Source organism: Zophobas morio, unplaced genomic scaffold, assembly GCF_036711695.1.
Source record: "Zophobas morio isolate AGI-343-1 ecotype UQ-CSIRO unplaced genomic scaffold, CSIRO_AGI_Zmor_V1 ptg000049l, whole genome shotgun sequence".
Lineage (NCBI taxonomy): Eukaryota > Metazoa > Arthropoda > Insecta > Coleoptera > Tenebrionidae > Zophobas > Zophobas morio.
In genome coordinates, this window is record NW_026972154.1 from 2,964,002 (window position 1) to 2,983,639 (window position 19,638).

The 19,638-nt window shown below is 29.7% G+C and overlaps 1 protein-coding gene across 2 annotated transcripts in view; it reads right to left on the reverse strand.

Moving 5' to 3' along the window:
- LOC135142613 (scavenger receptor class B member 1-like) overlaps positions 1–19,638 on the reverse strand; it is an 88,603-nt gene that overhangs the window by 43,994 nt on the left and 24,971 nt on the right. The window contains exon 1 of one of the 2 annotated variants that reach the window (XM_064074353.1): positions 12,995–13,149. The exons of the other annotated variant lie outside the window; for it this stretch is intronic. The gene's annotated coding sequence lies outside the window, so the exon portion shown is untranslated. Of the gene's footprint in view, positions 1–12,994; positions 13,150–19,638 lie in introns of those variants that run through there. 2 annotated transcript variants of the gene reach the window in all.

Consider the following 19,638-nt stretch of genomic DNA (forward strand, 5'->3'; position numbering starts at 1 on the left):
ATAAAAGTAACGCGAAAAAAACAAAAAATTTCTTAGCATTACTAACCCAAATTGTGGTCCACGAGATTTTTTCAAACTACTTCAAAAACAGAACAAAAGAGGTCCTCTAGGTATGTATTTTCTACTACTTTGAAAACAAAACATAAGTGGCCTTCGAGATTCTAATAAACTGCTTCGAAAATATGTATTTCACAGAAAAATCCTTTAAAATTACTTAAAAAATAACACAATGAAGGTACCAGAAATTCTTTCAAACTAGTTCAAAAACAAGACCCACAAGGATCCCGCGATTTTTTCAAACTGCTTTAAAAACAAAACAAAAATGACCTCGGAGATTCTTTCAAACTACTTCAAAAACAAAACATAAAAGGGACCCCGAGATTCTTTCAAAATACTTCAGTAACAAAACACAATTGATTTTCGAAATTCTTTCAATCTACTTCAAAAACAAGAAAGACCGAGACCCCAAGATCATTTAAAATTACTTCAAAAACAAAACATAAGGGGCTCCCCGAGATTCTTTCAAATTACTTTAAAAATAAGGCAAGGGACGCAAATATGAAACACAAAAGGTCCCAGAAATTCTTTCAAACTACTTTAAAAGCAAGACCCATAGGAGATTCCCCTACTTTAAAAACAAAACACAAGATTCCCCAGAGATTCTACCAAATTACTTTAAAAACAAGACGCAGAAGGATTCCCGAGATTTTTTCAAATTACTTCAAAAACAAAACGTAAGTGGTCTTCAAGATTCATTCAAATTACTTGAAACGCAAGACCCACAGGGGAACCTCGAAATCTTTCAAATTACGTCAAAAATGAAACACAAAAGATCCCAGAAATTCTTCCAAACTACTTCAATAGTAAAACCCATAAGAAACCCCCGAGATTCTTTCAAACTACTTTAAAAACAAAAGGAAGAATTCCCAGAGATTATTTCAAACCAATTAAAAACAAACGGGATATCCGAGATCCTTTCAAACTACTTCAATAACAAAACATAAAGGGACCCCGAGATTCATTCAAATTACTTCAAAAACAACACATAAGGGGGTCCTCGAAATTCTTACAAATTACTTTAAAAGTAAGACAATAGACCTCTGGGATTCTTACTCTACTACTTCAAAAACAAAACAGAAGAGGTGTCCATCATTTTTTTAAATTACTTAAAAAACAATACATAAAAAAATTCCCGAGATTCTTTGAAATTACTTCAATAACAAAACACAAGTGGTTTTCGAGCTTCTTTTAATCTACTTCAAAAACGAGGCACGCGGAGACCTCAAGATCCTTTGAAATTACTTCAAAAACAAAACATAACATAATTTTTTCAAATTACTTTAAAAATAAGACAAGGGACCTCTGGGATTCTTTCAAACTACTTCAAATATAAAACACAAGAGACCTCCGAGATTCTAATAAATTGCTTCACAAATCATTCACAGAAAGATCCCCGAGGTTCTTTCAAATTACTTCAAAAACAAAACAAGGGATCCCAGAAATTCTTTCAAATTACTTCAAAAACGAGATTTGTAGGAGATCCCCGAGATTCTTTCAAATTAATTTAAAAGTAAGACAAGGGATCCTCGAGATTCCTTAAAACTACTTCAAAAACAAAACAATAGACGTCCCCGAAATTTTTTTCAATTACTTCAAGAATAACACACAGAAGGTATCAGAAATTCTTTCAAACTACTTCAAAAACAAGACTCACAAGGATCCCTGAGGTTCATTTAAAATACTTCAAAAACAAAACAAAAGTGACCTCGGAGATTCTTTCAAATTACTTTAAAAATAGGACAAGGAAACCCCGAAATTCTTTCAAACTACTTCAAAAACAAAACAAAAGAATTACCAGAGATTATTTCAAACCAATTAAAAACAAAAGGGATATCCGAGATTCCTTCAAACTACTTCATAAACAAAACATAAAGGGACCCCGAGGTTCATTCAAATTACTTCAAAAACAACACATAAGGGGGTGTTCAAAATTCTTACAAATTACTTTAAAAATAAGACAATGCACCTTTGGGATTCTTCCACAACTACAAAAAGTAAAGGGTCTCGGAGCTTCTTATAAAGTACTCTAAAAATAAGATAATGGACTTCTGGGATTCTGTAAAACTGCTTCAAAAGGTGTCCAAGATTTTTTTAAATTACTTCAAAAACAATACATAGAAAAATTCCCGAGATTATTTCAAATTACTTCGATAACAAAACACAAGGGGTTTTCGAGATTCTTTCAATCTACTTCAAAAACGAGACACACGGAGACCCCAAGATCATTTGTAATTACTTCAAAAAGATAACATAAAGAGTTCCCCGAGATTCTTTCAAATTACTTTAAAAATAAGGCAGGGTCCCCTGGGATTCTTTCAAACTACTTCAAAAACAAAACACAAGGGACCTTCAAGATTCTAATAAATTGTTTAAAAAATAATTCACAGAAAGATCCCTGAGATTCTTACAAATTACTTCAAAAACAAAACAATAGATGTTCCCGAGATTTTTTCAAATTACTTCAAGAATAACACACAGAAGGTATTAGAAATTCTTTCAAAGTACTTCAAAAACACAAGGTTCTCGGAGATTTTTTCAAACTACTTCAAAAACAAAACAAAAGTGACCTCGGAGATTCTTTCAAATTATTTTAAAAATAGGACAAGGAAACCCCGAAATTCTTTCAAACTACTTCAAAAACAAAACAAAAGAATTCCCAGAGATTATTTAAAACCAATTAAAATCAAAAGGGACATCCGAGATTCCTTCAAACTACTTCATAAACAAAACATAAAGGGACCCCGAGGTTCATTCAAATTACTTCAAAAAGAACACATAAGGGGGTCCTCAAAATTCTTACAAATTACTTTAAAAGTAAGACAATGGACCTTTGGGATTCTTACACAACTACTTCAAAAAGAAAAAGTAAAGGGTCCCCGAGATTCTTATATTATTACTTTAAAAATAAGACAATGGACTTCTGGGATTCTTTAAAACTGCTTCAAAAGGTGTCCAAGGTTTTTTTAAATTACTTCAAAAACAATACATAGAAAAATTCCCGAGATTATTTTAAATTACTTCAATAAAAAAACATAAGTGGTTTTCGAGATTCTTTCAATTTACTTCAAAAACGAGACACACTGAGACCCCAAGATCCTTTTTAATTACTTCAAAAACAAAACATAAGGAGCTCCCCGAGATTCTTTCAAATTACTTTAAAAATAAGGCAGGAACCCTTGGGATTCTTTCAAACTACTTCAAAAACAAAACACAAGGGATCTTCGAGATTGTAATAAATTGCTTCAAAAATAATTCACAGAAAGATCCCTGAGATTCTTACAAATTACTTCAAAAACAAAACAATAGATGTTCCCGAGATTTTTTCAAATTACTTCAAAAATAACACACAGAAGGAATCAGAAATTCTTTCAAACTACTTCAAAAACACAAGGATCCCGGAGATTCTTTCAAAATACTTTAAAAATAGGACAAGGAAACCCCGAAACTCTTTCAAACTACTTCAAAAACAAAACAAAAGAATTCCCAGAGATTATTTCAAACCAGTTAAAAACAAAAGGGATATCCGAGGTTCATTCAAATTACTTCAAAAACAACACATAAGGGGGTCTTCAAAATTCTTACAAATTACTTTAAAAATAAGAATGAACCGTTGGGATTCTTACATAACTACTTCAAAAACAAAAAGTAAAGGGTCCTCGACTGAACTGAATACAGATTTTTTTTATGTTACAACACAACAACATTACAATGCAACTATTGTTAAAATCAATCCTATTGCGAATTATTTTGTGAACTTTAGAATCTCCAAAAAAATTCCAGAGAATTGGAATAACTTGGCAACGTTGTGTAAAACTTAAAAAATATAAAATAAAGTGCTCTTACTGACTCACTCTGTATATGTTACTAAAATGACTCAAGGCCATTCTAACGGCACGGAATTTTTTTATTTCACCACACGTTGATTTCAGTTAAAAAAATATCTGATCATATGGTGAGTTGTACGTTTTTTTCTTTTGAGCAGTATACATTAAAATTATTTTCAACTAAGTATACAGAGTGATTTATTTTGAGGTGTAGCAAAAAGCTTAGTTTTTTTTTTAATAGAACAACCTGTATATATTTTCGTATTCTCATTAGTGTCTTTCTAGGCTTTATAACCGTAGTTTGTTTGTCAAATTCCGATGCGCCGTTGCCACGTCATTTAAATTTTCTTGTTTTTTTTTTTACAAATGTAAGGGTTCATAAAAAATCGCAATAACATCATAGCATCATTAATATTAATTTAAGATCTGTGTTGCAATATTTTATGGAGAGATAAGCAAAGGTGTGTGTATGTTGTGGTATCAATTAAATCAATTTCTAATGTACAAGGTGTGCAAAAAAAAAAAAATTCTAAAATATTACAGTTGTCAAATGCCTTGTTCTGTTTTTAGTTGTTTTCTCTTTTTATTGAATAAGAAAACAGAAAAGATTAGGGAATAAACTTTATTTATCTATTCACAAAAATTTGAAATACAGATTTTCAAAAATAACCCTCTTGCGATTTTTTTGTGAATCATTTCATTGATAAATAAATTGGTCAAAAGTTTTTCGACAGAACTTCCCTTGCTCCTGAAGTACAATGAAACATATCCCTTAAATTATTTCAATTTCTATTTTCAAAAAACTTGATGGTTTGCAACAGTTGGCAACACTGAGTGGCAACAAATTATGGAAAAGAAAATCATTTAACAGATAAATTAAACAACAATTCTACAAATAATTTGAAATTCAAACTACTTTTCAAATATTTCTTCAAATGGAACATAATTGGCGGTATTTTTTTCAGCTTGAGAGCCAATGATAATATCACCCAAAACAATTTCCACCTAATTACAGACTTTCCTCGCTTTCTCGTTAAAACAATTACCGAAATCTTACAACCCATCAACTACGAAAACACGAAAGCAAAGAAAGGAAAACACAGTCAACACCCATAACTGCACGAATTCAACAGTTACGCAAGAGTGCAGCAACACAAAATCGCAGGCACTGCCCGCGTACTTTTTACGACTTTCGATTAATTTAAATTCAAATTCAAATTGGCGAAATTCTTTTAAATGGTTTTTAATTGTATAAATTTCAAACTTGACGGTCGCAAACCGGCGGACGGGCCCGTAGTCGAGTACACTGAACAACTCTTATGGAGTGTTATCTATATTTGCTCTTTAGGCACACCAGCAAAACTTCTGCAGCTGATACACTTCTAATCTTCCCACAATTATTTTTTTAGACCGTGAGCCATAATATCGCAAAAACGGTAAACAGTTCACGTTTAATTTTGGTTTATCTCCTTTCTCATCAACGCTATTGATATAAAGCCACTGCAGTGCGTCCACAGGTAATAAAAAGCGAAATCACAGCCAAGAGGCATAATTGCACGAATTCAAGCGTTACGTAAGTGACCTTCCTCATCAATTTTACAATAAAAACCATCATCTCTCGCACAAACTCTTACAAGGAATTTCGTTCTTTTCGTTCGAATATTTCTTTGTTTGTCACATTTTTTATAATTAATAATTTTTTAAGGTGATGTCATCAACTTCCTAGAGGGGATGGATAAATACATTTTATTAAATTGGTAAATTGTCTTGCGCTGAGAAACGAAACTGAGAGTGCTTTTGTGTGACGTAACACGCTTCATTAAAAAAATGTGCATATTGGTACTACCGTTTTATCCATCGTCAACTTTTTATTGCCATTCGGATATGAAGATAAATGCACTAAACGAGATTTTGAAGGTAAAACCCGCAGGCATTTTATTCATTATGTATGATTATGATTAGAAATGTTTTCCCTACTGATACCAACACGTTGATGAAATCAGTATAATTATGCAACAATCGAATATTTTTAAAGTGGTTTAAAGGTGAAACATTTACACAAAACAATGTAGCATGTAGTTAATAATTTAAAACACCAGCAATTTATTATTTATTTGTTTAACATACAATTTCATTTTAGCTTAAACGTGTGCATGTATTATTAATGCAGTTGGATAATAAATTTGACTAGGATGTCTATACAACAGAACTCGTTTTTTTAATAAACTATTAAGGTTTTTTTTAATTTGTGATTATCAATTCAATCACCAAAATCACCGCAGTAATTCTAGAGGTGAAAAAGAAACTACAATCCATGTAATTACGAATTCAACGGTTACCCAACTGACCTTCCTCATCAGTCCTGTCACACGGAGCTCTTAGATATAAAATGTATTTATTTAGCGTTCTTTGACTTGAAACTTTGAAATCGTTTCAAATTTTGGCGATTTTTGTTTTGAAAAATGTTTTTAACTTTAGTAAGTAGGTTTTTAAGTAAATTTTAATTGAGACCTGAAGTTTGAAATTTCAAGGCATCTAGAATTTTGACTCACTTTCTAACTGTGCCTCAATTTATATTTATTTTTGATTTTATTGTTTCGTATTTAGATATTTTTTTATTTAAATCACTATGATTTGTAAGCGCCAAAGGTTGAAAAAAGGTGCAAAAAAGTTGCATTTAGGACAGTGTTACAAACTAGTTTCAACTTTTTTTTCATAATTTGTTAGTCTCCTTCATACTTTCAGATTTTCTTCGATATTATAAACATCAGACTCTACAACCGTAAGTACACAAATACATAACAAATTAAAATGAAAAAACAAAAATTTTCTTTTTCAAATTGTTATTAATAAACACAAAATTTTGTACTTGTTTTTTTAACTAATACATTTTTTAGGAAAACGTGTTTTTTTCAAGGACTACTTTGTGTTAATTACATGTATACATAATATTACTTATATTTAGAATTTCCACAAAAATGTCTAATTTTAACGCTTCGAAACCCTTATTAATTTTAATTAATAATCTGTCTAGTAACAACGCACTTTTACGTGTTAATTTAAAATTCAAAACATATCCGCTGTGCCGGCATTTTTAATTCACGCAGGAGGTGAAACGAAAATAATTACGGAAAATTTATTTATTTTAATTAAATGTGTAATATCGGGTTTTCAACTGAAAAAATCATCAAGTTGGCCTTGTGTATGTGTATGTCTACAGTAAACATAAAAATTTAATTTGTGACAGTACACAACCGTATGAATTAATAAAACACACGCGTTTCTGGCTGTTTTATTTTATCGAGCAACCAACGCCAACTTGATGACTTTTTCTCTTGACCACTTTATCTTCTGAACTGATGTATATTGATTAAAATTTTAAATTCTCCAAAAATAATTGGAGTAACTAAATTGAAACAAACTTAACTGTAGACACATCTTTCAACATTCTTTCATTTTAGCGTAATTTAGTTGATTTGTATTGACTAATGCCTATGTGTTTTTTATTTAAAGCAACATGTTTTTTTTTTTATTTTTAACTGAAGTTAAAAATATTAAAAGCGGAAATTTTGGCGAATTTTGTTTTCAGTTTGTAAAAAAATATTCAGATTTTAAAATTCTCTACACAATGAGTTTTGCAATAACGATAAACATATAATTTTATACACTATTCTCCAAAATTTTCACAACATTTTATTTTTTGCTAAAATTTGGAGGATTTTTTTTGCAACTACGGTCATCGTGAATACGAAGTGGGAAAGCGGAGTTTATGTTGGTTTTATGCTACGATTTATGTTTTCTATGACTTAAATTTTGGAACGTTGATTCTCGGGCATTCCTCTCATAGCGAAGTCTGTACCGAACGATATTCTTATGATTTCGACCATATTTAACATGTGTTTTTTCTATTTATGTGATAGGGAATTCGATTCACGATGTAGTATTTCAACTGTATACAGTGTAATATCATATTAGGGAATTGAGAGAAAAAAATGCTTCCCCACTCACTCATCTATAACAAATAAGACCGGAGTGCAGTCAGGCCAAATGTCGACTCTAAGCGGTCATAATCTCTGCCGGAAATGGTTCTTATTTAGATGCTTTTATTTTCGACTTTTCGACTCCTCGATTTCTCGATCTTTTGATTTTTCGATTTCTCGATGTCGCAGTTTTTGAATTTTTTGAAGTTTCGGTTTTTCGGTTTTTCGATTTTTTACTTTTCAGCTTTTCGATTTTGAATTATCGGATTTTTCAATTTCCCGATTTTTTAAATTTTCGGGTTTCGATTTCTCGATTTGCTGATTTTTCAATTTTTCGATTTTAAAATTTTAGATTTTCGAATTTTTATATTTTTGATTTTTTGATGTTTAGATTTCTTCATTTTTTGATTTTATGATATTTTAATTTTTCAATGTTTTAAATTTCAGATTTTTTGATTTTTCAGTTCTTCACTATTTTTTAATTTTTCAAATTTTGACGTTTCTGAATTTTTAGTTTTCCGATTTCTTAATGAATCTATTTTTTTATTTTCCCATTTCTCGACTTCTCAAAGTTTCGATTTTTCGATTTTGAACGAAATCGAAAAATTGAAAAGTTAAAAATGGAAATATTGATAAATCGCGAGATTAGCCAATCAAAACATCGAAACATTCGGGTTTCCGGATAAAAATTAGGAAAATTGAAAAATTAAAAAATATAGAAGAACTGAAAATTCGAGAATCCAGAATTTTAAAAATTGAAAAATTACAATATCGAAAAGCTGAAAAATTGAGAAATCGAAATATAAAACAGGAAAATTGAAAAATCTAAAGTTTCAAAAAAAAACAACTGAAAATCAAAAAAATAAAAAATCGAAAAACTGAAAAATTAAACTAAATTTCCAAAAATCGAGAAATTAAAAAATTAGAAAATTGAGCAATTGGAAAATCAAAAAAGTAAAGTCGAAAAATCGAAAAATTGAAGAGCTGAAAAATCGAAACTTTGAGAACTCGACAAATGGGAAAAATAAAAATAGATTAATTCAGGAATTGGAAAACTGAAAATTTAGCAACAACAAAATTTGAAAAATTAAAAAGAAGAAATACTGAAAGACTGAAAAATAAAAAAATCGAGAAATTGAAAAATATAAAATTTAAAACATTGATCAAGTAAAATATCGGAGAAATCCAAAAATCAAAAAATAAAAATTCGAAAATCTCAAATTTAAAAAGCGAAAAACTGAAAAATCGACAAATCGAGAAATCGAAACCCCAGAATTAAAAAATTGAAAAATCGGATAACTGAATAATCGAAACATCGAAAAATTGGAAAACCGAAAAATTTAGAATTTTAAAAACTAAAAAATTAAAACATCGAATATTTGAAAAATTGAAAAATTGAAGTATAAAACAGTCGAAAAATTGAAAATTCAAAAAGTAAAAAATCGAGAAATCGGCAAATCCAGGAGACTAAAAATTGAAAAGTCAAAAAATTGAAATATTGATAAATCCCAAAATTGAAAGAAATATCCAAAAATCATCGAAAAACTAAAAAAGCAAAGATCAAAAATCGTGAGCTTAAAAAATTGAAAATTCGAAAACCTGAAAAATCGAAAAATTGATTTACGTTTTTTGTTTTTCTTAATTCTAGAGTTCAAAATATTCCGATTTTAAAATTGTCTACACAATGAGTTTTGCAATAACGATAAACATAATTTTTTACACTATTTCACCAAAATTATTACAACTTTTTTGCGAATTTTGCAAAAATTTGGAAAAGTTTTTTTGCAACTACGGTCATCGTGAATTCGAAGTGGGGAAAGGGGATTTTATGTTGGTTTTTTCTTACGATTTGTTTTCTATGACTAAATTTTGGAACGTTGATTCTCGGGCATCCTCTCATAGCGAAGTGTGTACCGAACGATATTCTTATGATTTGACCATTCGTGTTTTTCTTATTTATGTGTGATATCATATTAGGGAATTGAGAGGAAAAAAAATGCTTTCACACTCACTCATCTATGACAAAATGAACTAAATTTCCAAAAATCGAGCAATTAAAAAATTAGAAAATTGAGAAATCGAAAAATCAAAAAAGCAAAGCCGAGAAATGGGAAACATAAAAGTAGATTAATTGAGGAATCGGAAAACTGAAAATTTAGCAACATCAAAATTTGAAAAATTAAAAAATAGAAATACTGAAGAACTGAAAAATCAAAAAAGCGAGAAATTGAAAAATATAAAATTTAAAACATTGATCAAGTAAAATATCGGAGAAATCCAAACATCAAAAAATCAAAAAATAAAAATTCGAAAATCTAAAATTTAATAATCGAAAAACTGAAAAATCGACAAATCGAGAAATCGAAACCCCAGAATTTAAAAAATTGAAAAATCGGATAACTGAAAACCCAAAAAATTGGAAAATCGAAAAATTGAAAATCCCAAAAGTAGAAAATCGAAAAACACAGAAATCCAAAAACGAAACATCGAAAATTTCAGTTGAACAATCAAAACTTCGAAACATCTGAATTGGATACATCGAGAAATCAAGAAATTGAAAAATTGAAAAATTGTAAAAAAGAAAATATTGGTAAATCGAAAATTGAAAAATTCGGAAAATTGAAAAATTGAAATAAAGAAGAATTGAACACTCGAGAAATCGAAAAATTTAGAATTTTAAAAACTAAAAAATTAAAACATCGACGCGTATTTGAAAAATTGTGAAATTGAAGTATAAAACAGTCGAAAAATTGAAAATCCAAAAAGTAAAAAATCGACAAATCGATAAATCCAGGAGTCTAAAAATTGAAAAATTCAAAAATCATCGAAAAACTAAAAAAGCAAAGATCAAAAATCGTGACCTGAAAAAATTGAAAAATCGAAAACCTGAAAAATCGAAAAATTGATTTACGTTTTTTGTTTTTGTTAATTCTAGAGTTCAAAATATTCCGATTTTAATGCTAACATTTTTTAATAAACGTGAAATTTTACGAAGTTTGAAACTTTGTCAATCTTGTAATTTTGAAGATTTTTTCAATTAACTAATTTCAACTTTCTAGACTTGTTCTAGTAGTTTTACATTGTTTATGCTTATCAACTCAGAGAGTTCAAAAGAATTTTTACTAGTTCAAAGAGCAAATTTTGTAATAAAAACAAACACCAAATTTTGAGGAATTTTGTTTTCGGTTGCAACTCAAAACGATAACTTCAACGATTATAATTAATTTTAGAAATGTTACGAAATTCGTTCTTTTTTTAATAATTTTTATCTTTATTTAAACATTCTTTACCCTTAATAAGTTGTGAAGTTCATTTATTTTTGTAAACATTGAACGATGTGATTAGATTAAAAACTTTGGAATTTCTAAAAATTTTAAATTTTTTAAAGCTCCAGAACTTTCTCGGACCCATCAAAAATTTGATGAGGTCCGCTCATTTTATTGCTTAACTAAAGTTATACATATTTTACAAAATAATGTTCTTGTACCTGTGGTTTATGAATCTATCGTGATTTTGTTTATTATTATTATATTTTTTATTGTTTAATCCGTTTCATTCTTGAAGTGTCATTTTAAAGAAATGCATAGCTTCTTTACCTGTGCTTTAACACTACATACATACATTTATTTTAATTTATAGGGGTTATAGTAAAAAACTTAAATTTGCAAAATCAAATTTTAAAATTTTCGAAAAAGCTGAATATGCTGCATTATGCTTCAGGGGCAAGGGAAGTTCTGCTTAAATAAACATGGACCAGTTTTTTTATTAACATTAAGTCGCGTTTGATTTTCCGAACTGAATTTCGAGTACCTAAATTTTCAAAAATTTCAATCTTTTTCGTGTAGTTTCTTGAAATAATTTTCTTGTTGTAATTAACTCTATAGTTCAAAATATTTAGGATTTAAAATTGTTTAGAAGCTGAATTTTGCGACAACTACAAGCAAACAGTTTTTTATTCAATTTTCAAAATTTCGTCAAATTTTATTGAACTATTTTTTGCATATTATAAGTGACATATTTTTCAGTCGATAATGCTTTTTTTAAACATACTAAATGTGTTGTTAAAATTTCCATAGCCATAACTAACTTTAACTCTTACTAATTATTATTAATAATCCGATTTGTAACAACGCACTTTTACGAGTTAATTTAAAATTGAAATTAGATCCTCTATGGCAGCATTTTAATTCACGCAGGAGGTGAAACGTAAAATAATTATGGAAAATGAAATTATTAATTAAATTAAATATGTATGGCTAAAATCTCTTGAATGATTTATTCTGTTTAAAACTCGAGTTCCAATAATTCTCGATCTTTCACATTTTTAAATACATTCAAAACTAAAAGTAACTTAACTCTGATATGCTAAGCACGTGTTCCGTACCCACAAGGTTCGAAATTTCACAATTTTTAGTTTTTGACGTTTTTTTTTTTTCAAAATAGCTCCCGAGACTATTTTGAATGTGGAACCTTCAAATTAACAGAATATAATGACACTTGCAAAGTGCTAAAAAACAAATCACGAGCATCAAGCGAAGACAAACAAAAGAACAATAATTCACAAGGAATTTATTTATTTGTTTAACACTGAACGGTAAGTCCTCCACATTTTTTCGTATATGCATGTGTATTTCTCACTAAATATAGATATTTGGGTCTGCATTTGTCAGCGAAGCAAAGAACTATCACCAATATTGCACACACTAGGATTTGAATGTAAACGACCAATTAAAATATTCGTGCACGTGAAACATTCTATAAACATTCTTCCACCCAGACAGCAACAACCAACACTACCAAACCAAACCAAACTTTTCCACTAACTCCCGGTATCAATTTTTCGACTTTCCCGCCAAACCAACCCCCAAACTCAACTCCCCGTCGCACATTACGCAACTGACCTTCCTCACCACCCGACACAAAAACCCGTCATCTCGCAAAAACCCGCCAAAAAAATTTTCTTATTCACATTCAACAATTGCCCAACACCACCAACCAGTCGACTTTGAACTCGTAATTAAATAAAATCGTCGATATTTCGGCCAGTGCTTTCGCAAGCCACGAAAATGCGCTTGCACAATGCGATTATTCAAAAGTGGCGCTTCGCGTGCCGTTAAGGCGTCTACTTACTGGATCGGATGCAGCTAAAGCCCAAGCTCCACTGGCGCACTAGAACCCAAACGCGTGAGCACCGCACAGACGCGACATTAACTTTGAACGCTCGCGAGCGCGCTCCGATTCGTCCGGCGTGACCTTGGAAGGGGGTGGCTCCGTGCGAGGTTGGACGCGTTTGGGGGAATTTTGGCGGCGTTGCGAAATATATATGTGGCGTGCTGTGGCGTGGGGGTGGGAGGAATTCGGTTCCGCGAGGTGGATGGCGACCTTTGCGACGTTTCCGACAGATGGGAATTACGGCGAAGATTTGCATTCGTGACGTAGTGGACTGTGATTAATGGGCTGGCTGGATTGGGTTTGTTTTGTTGTCTGGTTTAATTAGCGTCTTGTTGTTGTTGGGTTAGGTGTGCGGTGTTTTTTGGTAAATAGTAGCGGTATCGTGGTCGGCTGGAGCTGGATTGGTGCCACAGGGCTCGGGTTTAGGACCCCTAATGTATCCTCTTTTTGTGGATGATATTAAACGTTTTTTTTTAAGTCGACCACCTGTCGTATTCTCATGATACCTAGTTTATACGTATACTACTATTGAGAACTTGTTTGATCTACGGACCAGAGCGCACTCAGGCCAATATCGTCTCTAAGCGATTTATCTATAAGCCGACTTTCGTTAGAGCTGATCTGATACACATTCAAGTTTTTGAACATTTTAACGATTTAAAACATAATGTTCCCGAATGACAACATTTACATTTCAAGTTGTATTATCAAATCGTAAAACGCTCACCAAAATTTGTCACCAACAATGAAATGACGTAATTTTAAAATTTTACAATAGTAGATGTAATTTATATTTTATAACCTCCGTTTACGGTTTATGAATCCGTGTTGAGTTTTTACCTTGGACGACAAAATTTTTGGAAAAAAAAATCAACAACATTGTACAATTTATAGTTATTGGAAGCGTGTTAGTCAAAATTTATCCCTTCATACCCCCAGGAATTGATAATGTCATGTTTCAATATTTCAATTTTGAACTTTTTCAGTTGTTCCATTCCTCAAATTTCCGATTTCTCCATTTTTTATTTTTCGATTTCTCACTTTTCCTATGTTTTAATGATGCGATTTCTTAATTTTTGTCCTCTTCAATTTTACGATTTTGAAATACATATTTCGATTTTTCAGTTTTTTAAAATTTGACCTTTCCCAAAGTTGAGATTTTTCACTTCTTCAATTCTTCAATTGTCGATTTTGTTTGATTGTTTTAGTTTTTCGATTTCTCAATTTTCCAACTGTTTAATTTTTCCATTTTTTGGGTATTTTTTAGGTTTTGGCATTTTTCAATATTTCGATTTTTCGACTTTTCGATTGGATTTGATGTTTCGATTTTTTTCTTTTTGGATTTTCAATTTTTCGTTAAACTTTAGATGTTTCCATTTTTCGACTGTTTTATACTTCGGTTTTTCAATTTTTAACTTTTCGATGTAATATTTTTTCAATTTTTCGAATTCTAAGTTTTCCGATTTGTCGATTTTTCAGTTTTTCGATTTTTAAATTTTAGTTCTTCGAATTTTTATTTTTTGATTTTTTGATATTTGGATTTCTCGATTTTTTAATTTTGTTCAATGTTTTAAATTTTAAATTTTTCGATTTCTTGATTTTATGAATTTTCGGTTCTTCAGTATTTCTATTTTCCAATTTTTCAAATTTTTGGGTTGCTAAATCTTCAGTTTTCCGATTTCCCAATTAATCTATTTTTGATTTTCTCACTTTTCGACTTCTCAAAATTTCCATTTGACAGTTTGTTAATTCCTCGATTTTCGTTTTTTCGACATTGCTTTTTTGGTTTTTCGATTTTTCAATTTTCCATTTTTAATTTTTCAATTTTTTGGGTATTTCTTTAGGTTTTGGCATTTTTCAATATTTCGATTTTTTGAGTTTTGGGTTTTTTGATGTCTCGCTTTTACTTTTTGGATTTTCAATTTTTCGTTAAATGTTTCACTTTTTCAACTGTTTTATACTTCGGTTTTTCAATTTTTGACTTTTCATTGTTGTATTTTTTCAATTTTTAAAATTCCAAATTTTTCGATTTCTCGAGTTTTCAGTTCTTCTTTATTTAAATTTTTCAATTTTCGATTCTCCAATTTTTCTTTTTTAAAAATTTTCGATTTTTCAATTTTTTGATTCCTTGATTTATCGATGTATTGATTGTTCAATTTCTCGATTCATCAATTTTTCAATTTCTGACTTTTCTTCTCGACTTTTGACTCCTCTTTCTCGATTTTTCGATTTTTCCATGTCTCAGTTTTTGAATTTTTGGATGTTTCAATTTTTTTACTATTGGGCTTTTTAATTTTTCGATGTTTCGATTTTTCAATTATTAACTTTTTCAGTTTTTAAATTTTTTCAGTTCTGGGGTTTTAATTTCTCGATTTGTCGATTTTTCAGTTTTTCGATTTTTCAATTTTAGTTCTTCGAATTTTTATTTTTTGATTTTTTGATATTTGGATTTCTCGATTTTTCAATTTTGTTCAATGTATTAAATTTTAGATTTTTCGATTTCTTGATTTTGTGAATTTTCGGTTCTTCAGTATTTCTATTTTTTAATTTTTCAAATTTTGGCGTTGCTAAATCTTCAGTTTTCCGATTTCCCAATTAATCCATTTTTGATTTTCTGACTTTTCGACTTCTCAAAATTTCCATTTTTCAGTTTTTCAATTCCTCGATTTTCTTTTTTTCGACATTGCTTTTTTGGTTTTTCGATTTCTCAATTTTCTAATTTTTTAATTTTTTAATTTTTTGGGTATTTCTTTAGGTTTTGGCATTTTTCAATATTTCGATTTTTCGACTTTTCAATTTTTGGACTCTTGGGTTTTTTGATGTTTCGATTTTTTACTTTTTGAATTTTCAATTTTTTGTTAAACTTTAGATGTTTCAATTTTTCGATTTTTCATACTTCGGTTTCTCAATTTTTAACTTTTCGGTGTTACATTTTTTCAATTTTTAAAATTCTACGTTTTTCGATTTCTCGTGTTTTCAGTTCTTTATTTAAATTTTTCAATTTTCGATTGTCCAATTTTTCTTTTTTAAAAATTTTCGATTTTTCAATTTTTTGATTCCTAGATTTATCGATGTGTTGACTGTTCAATTTTTCGATTCATCAATTTTTCAATTTCTGACTTTTATTCTCGACTTTCGACCCCTCTTTCTCGATTTTTCAATGTCTCAGTTTTTGAATTTTTCGATGTTTCGATTTTTGGATTTCTCGTTTTTTCAATTTTTTTACTTTTGGGCTTTTTAATTTTTCGATGTTTAGATTTTTCAGTTATCCCATTTTTCAGTTTTTCAATTTTTCCAGTTCTGGGGTTTCAATTTCTCGATTTGTCGATTTTTCAGTTTTTCGATTTTTAAATTTTAGTTTTTCGAATTTTTATTTTTTGATTTTTTGATATTTGGATTTCTCGATTTTTCAATTTTGTTCAATGTTTTAAATTTTAGATTTTACGATTTCTTGATTTTTTGAATTTCCGGTTCTTCAGTATTTCTATTTTTCAATTTTTCAAATTCTGACGTTGCTAAATTTTCAGTTTTCCGATTTCCCGATTAATGTATTTTTGATTTTCTCATTTTTCGACTTCTCAAAGTTCCGATTTTTCAATTTTTCAAATCCTCGATTTTCGTTTTTTAGACTTTGCTTTTTTGATTTTTCGATTTCTCAATTTTCCAAATTTTTAATTTCTCTTTTTTTGGATATTTCTTTCGGTCTTGGGATTTTTCAATATTTCGATTCCTCGATTTTTCGACTTCTGGATTCTTCGATTTTTTGAATTTTTACTTTTTGGATTTTCAGTTTCGTTTTTTAAACTTTAGCTTCTCAAATTTTCGGCTGTTTTATACATTTCGACTTCTCAATTTTTCCGTTTTTCGATACTTTAATTTTTCAATTTTTAAAATTCTAGATTTTTCGATTTCTGGTATTTTCAGTTCTTCTATATTTCAATATATGTATTTATTTATATATATGTTTCAATTTTCGGCATTTTTTAAATGTTCAATTTTTCAAATTTTTAAGATCTCGATTAATTGAAATTCGAATGTTTCAATGTTCAATCTCTCGATTTATCAATTTTTCCATTTTTAATTTTTCGATTTTTCGATATTGGCCTATTTACACCTGGTTACAAAAAAAAACGGAACAAATCACAGTGACATGAACGTCATATTCCCATTGCTTTTCATTGATCTATGAGAACCTGATTTGCTCATCTTGTCCAGTTTTTTGTGAAACCAACTGTATATTTCGAAACATCGAAAAATTAAAAAATAAATTGGAAAATTGAAAATTTAAAAATTCCGAAAATTGCAAAATTGAAATATAGAAGAACAGAAAACTCAAAAAAAACTAAAATTTGAAAAATTGGACAGTTAAAATATCGAAAATTTGAAAAATTAAGAAATCGAATTATAAAATAGTCAAAAATTTGAAAAATCTCAAAGTTCTAATAAAAAATAAAAAGTCGAGAAATCAAGAAAAACCCAGAACTCAAAAAATCGAAAAGTTGAAATACTAAAAAATCCCAGAACTGAAATATAGAAAAATTAAAAAATAGAAGAAAAATTGAAGAATCGAAAAACTGAAGAATCATAAAATTGAACGAAATATTCAGAAATTGGGAAATTAAAAATTAGAAAAATTGAGAAATCGAAAAGCAAAAAAGCAAACTCGAAAAATCACAGTTAATTCTTAGTTATACAAAAAAATTGTTGCATGTCAATATCGAATAAAACATATATTTCCAGAGGTGGTGGGGTTTTGATAGCAATGCGCAAATATTTCTCTGTTTTGCAGATTGATCTGTCCCCGCATGGTTTTGATGAGTTGCATTTAATTGACATTGTGGGGGTAAAACTTACATATAGATATGTCTCTTTCTACATTTTGGTAATTTATGTTCCGCCCAAGTCATCTGTTGATGATTATATCTCATTATTTAATTTGCTCGGTAATCTTGCTGATTTATGGAATGATCGTGTGGTTATCATAGGTGACTTTAACATTGCTGAATATCATATTGGTTTAGAGAACAATATTGTTGGTAATAACAAGTTGTCTGCCCTAAGCACTTTTTTAAATCTTAATAACTATTGTCAGTTTAATACTATTATGAACACTAATGGCAGACTTTTAGATTTGATTCTTTCTAACTATGAGTGCTCTGTTAATGGTTGTCATGATTATCTTTTGCCAGAAGACAGTCATCATCCTTCTCTGGTAATTACCATAGATACTCATCAAGGAAAAAGTAAGATTTTAGGTAATTCTGAAATATTAGTTAAACGGTGGAACTTTCGGAAAGCTGATTATCCCAACCTTTATCACCATCTTGGGCAAATTAATTGGTCGTTTTTAAATGGAGTTAATGATCCGAATACTGCATGTACTTTATTCTACAATAAACTTATTAACATCCTTGATATTTATGTGCCCAAGACTCGTAACATTCGTCATAGCCCCTTCCCGCCTTGGTTCACATTTGACATTATTAATAAAATCAAATTTAAATGGAAACTTTGGTCTAGGTATAAACGAAGTAAAAGTTTAGAGGATCTTTTGAATTTCAAATCTGTACGTTCCGAAATAAAACGTGATGTCAAAATTGCCTATCGTGATTACATCTGCGATTTGGAAAATAACATAAAAGCCAATCCTAATAAATTCTGGGCACATATAAGCAGACTTAAAAAACAAGGGGGTATACCGTCCCAAATGAGTTATAATAACAAGGTACTCTGTAATCCTGCAGATATAGTAAATGCATTTGCAACCCATTTTAGTTCAGGTTACACTGACTGTAAAGCCACAAATTTGAATGAATTCGTATGTGAGTCTTACAATGATCTTATACAATTCAACACGATAAGTGAAGCAGATGTGTTTAAAGCGCTAAAAAAAATTAAGTGTAACTTAACGAGTGGTCACGATAATATTCCGGGTTTTTTATTATCTGATTGTGCTTCGGTGCTTTCTCATCCCTTATCAGTCATCTTTAATTTAATAATAAATTCTGCCATCTTTCCCGATATCTGGAAACATTCTATTATTTCTCCAATTTTTAAGAAAGGGAGTAGAAATACAATTGAGAATTACAGGCCCATTTCGCTAATTTGTAACTTTGCCAAAGTTTTTGAATTTGTTTTACATAAATTTTTGTTATTTAATGTTCGTAATAAAATATCTGATTGTCAACATGGATTTGTAAGTAACCGTTCCACCGTATCTAACCTCTGTGTATTCACACAGTTTGTTTCAGAAAGCTTTGATGCTATGCTTCAGGTTGACGTGGCCTATACTGATTTTTCCAAGGCCTTCGACAAACTTAATCATGATATTTTGCTGGTTAAATTAAGTAATTTTGGGTTTTCTGCTTCATTACTTTCATTGTTTAAATCGTATTTATCCAATAGGACTCAGTGCGTTAAATATAATGGTCATGTGTCAGATAGTATTTCTGTCTTGTCTGGAGTGCCTCAGGGTTCGGTTCTTGGACCTCTTTTGTTCGTGATTTACATAAATGACATCGCCAAGAATATTAGTTCAAACATTCTTATGTACGCGGATGATTTAAAAATTTTTAGAACTGTTTCGAGTATTAATGACTGCC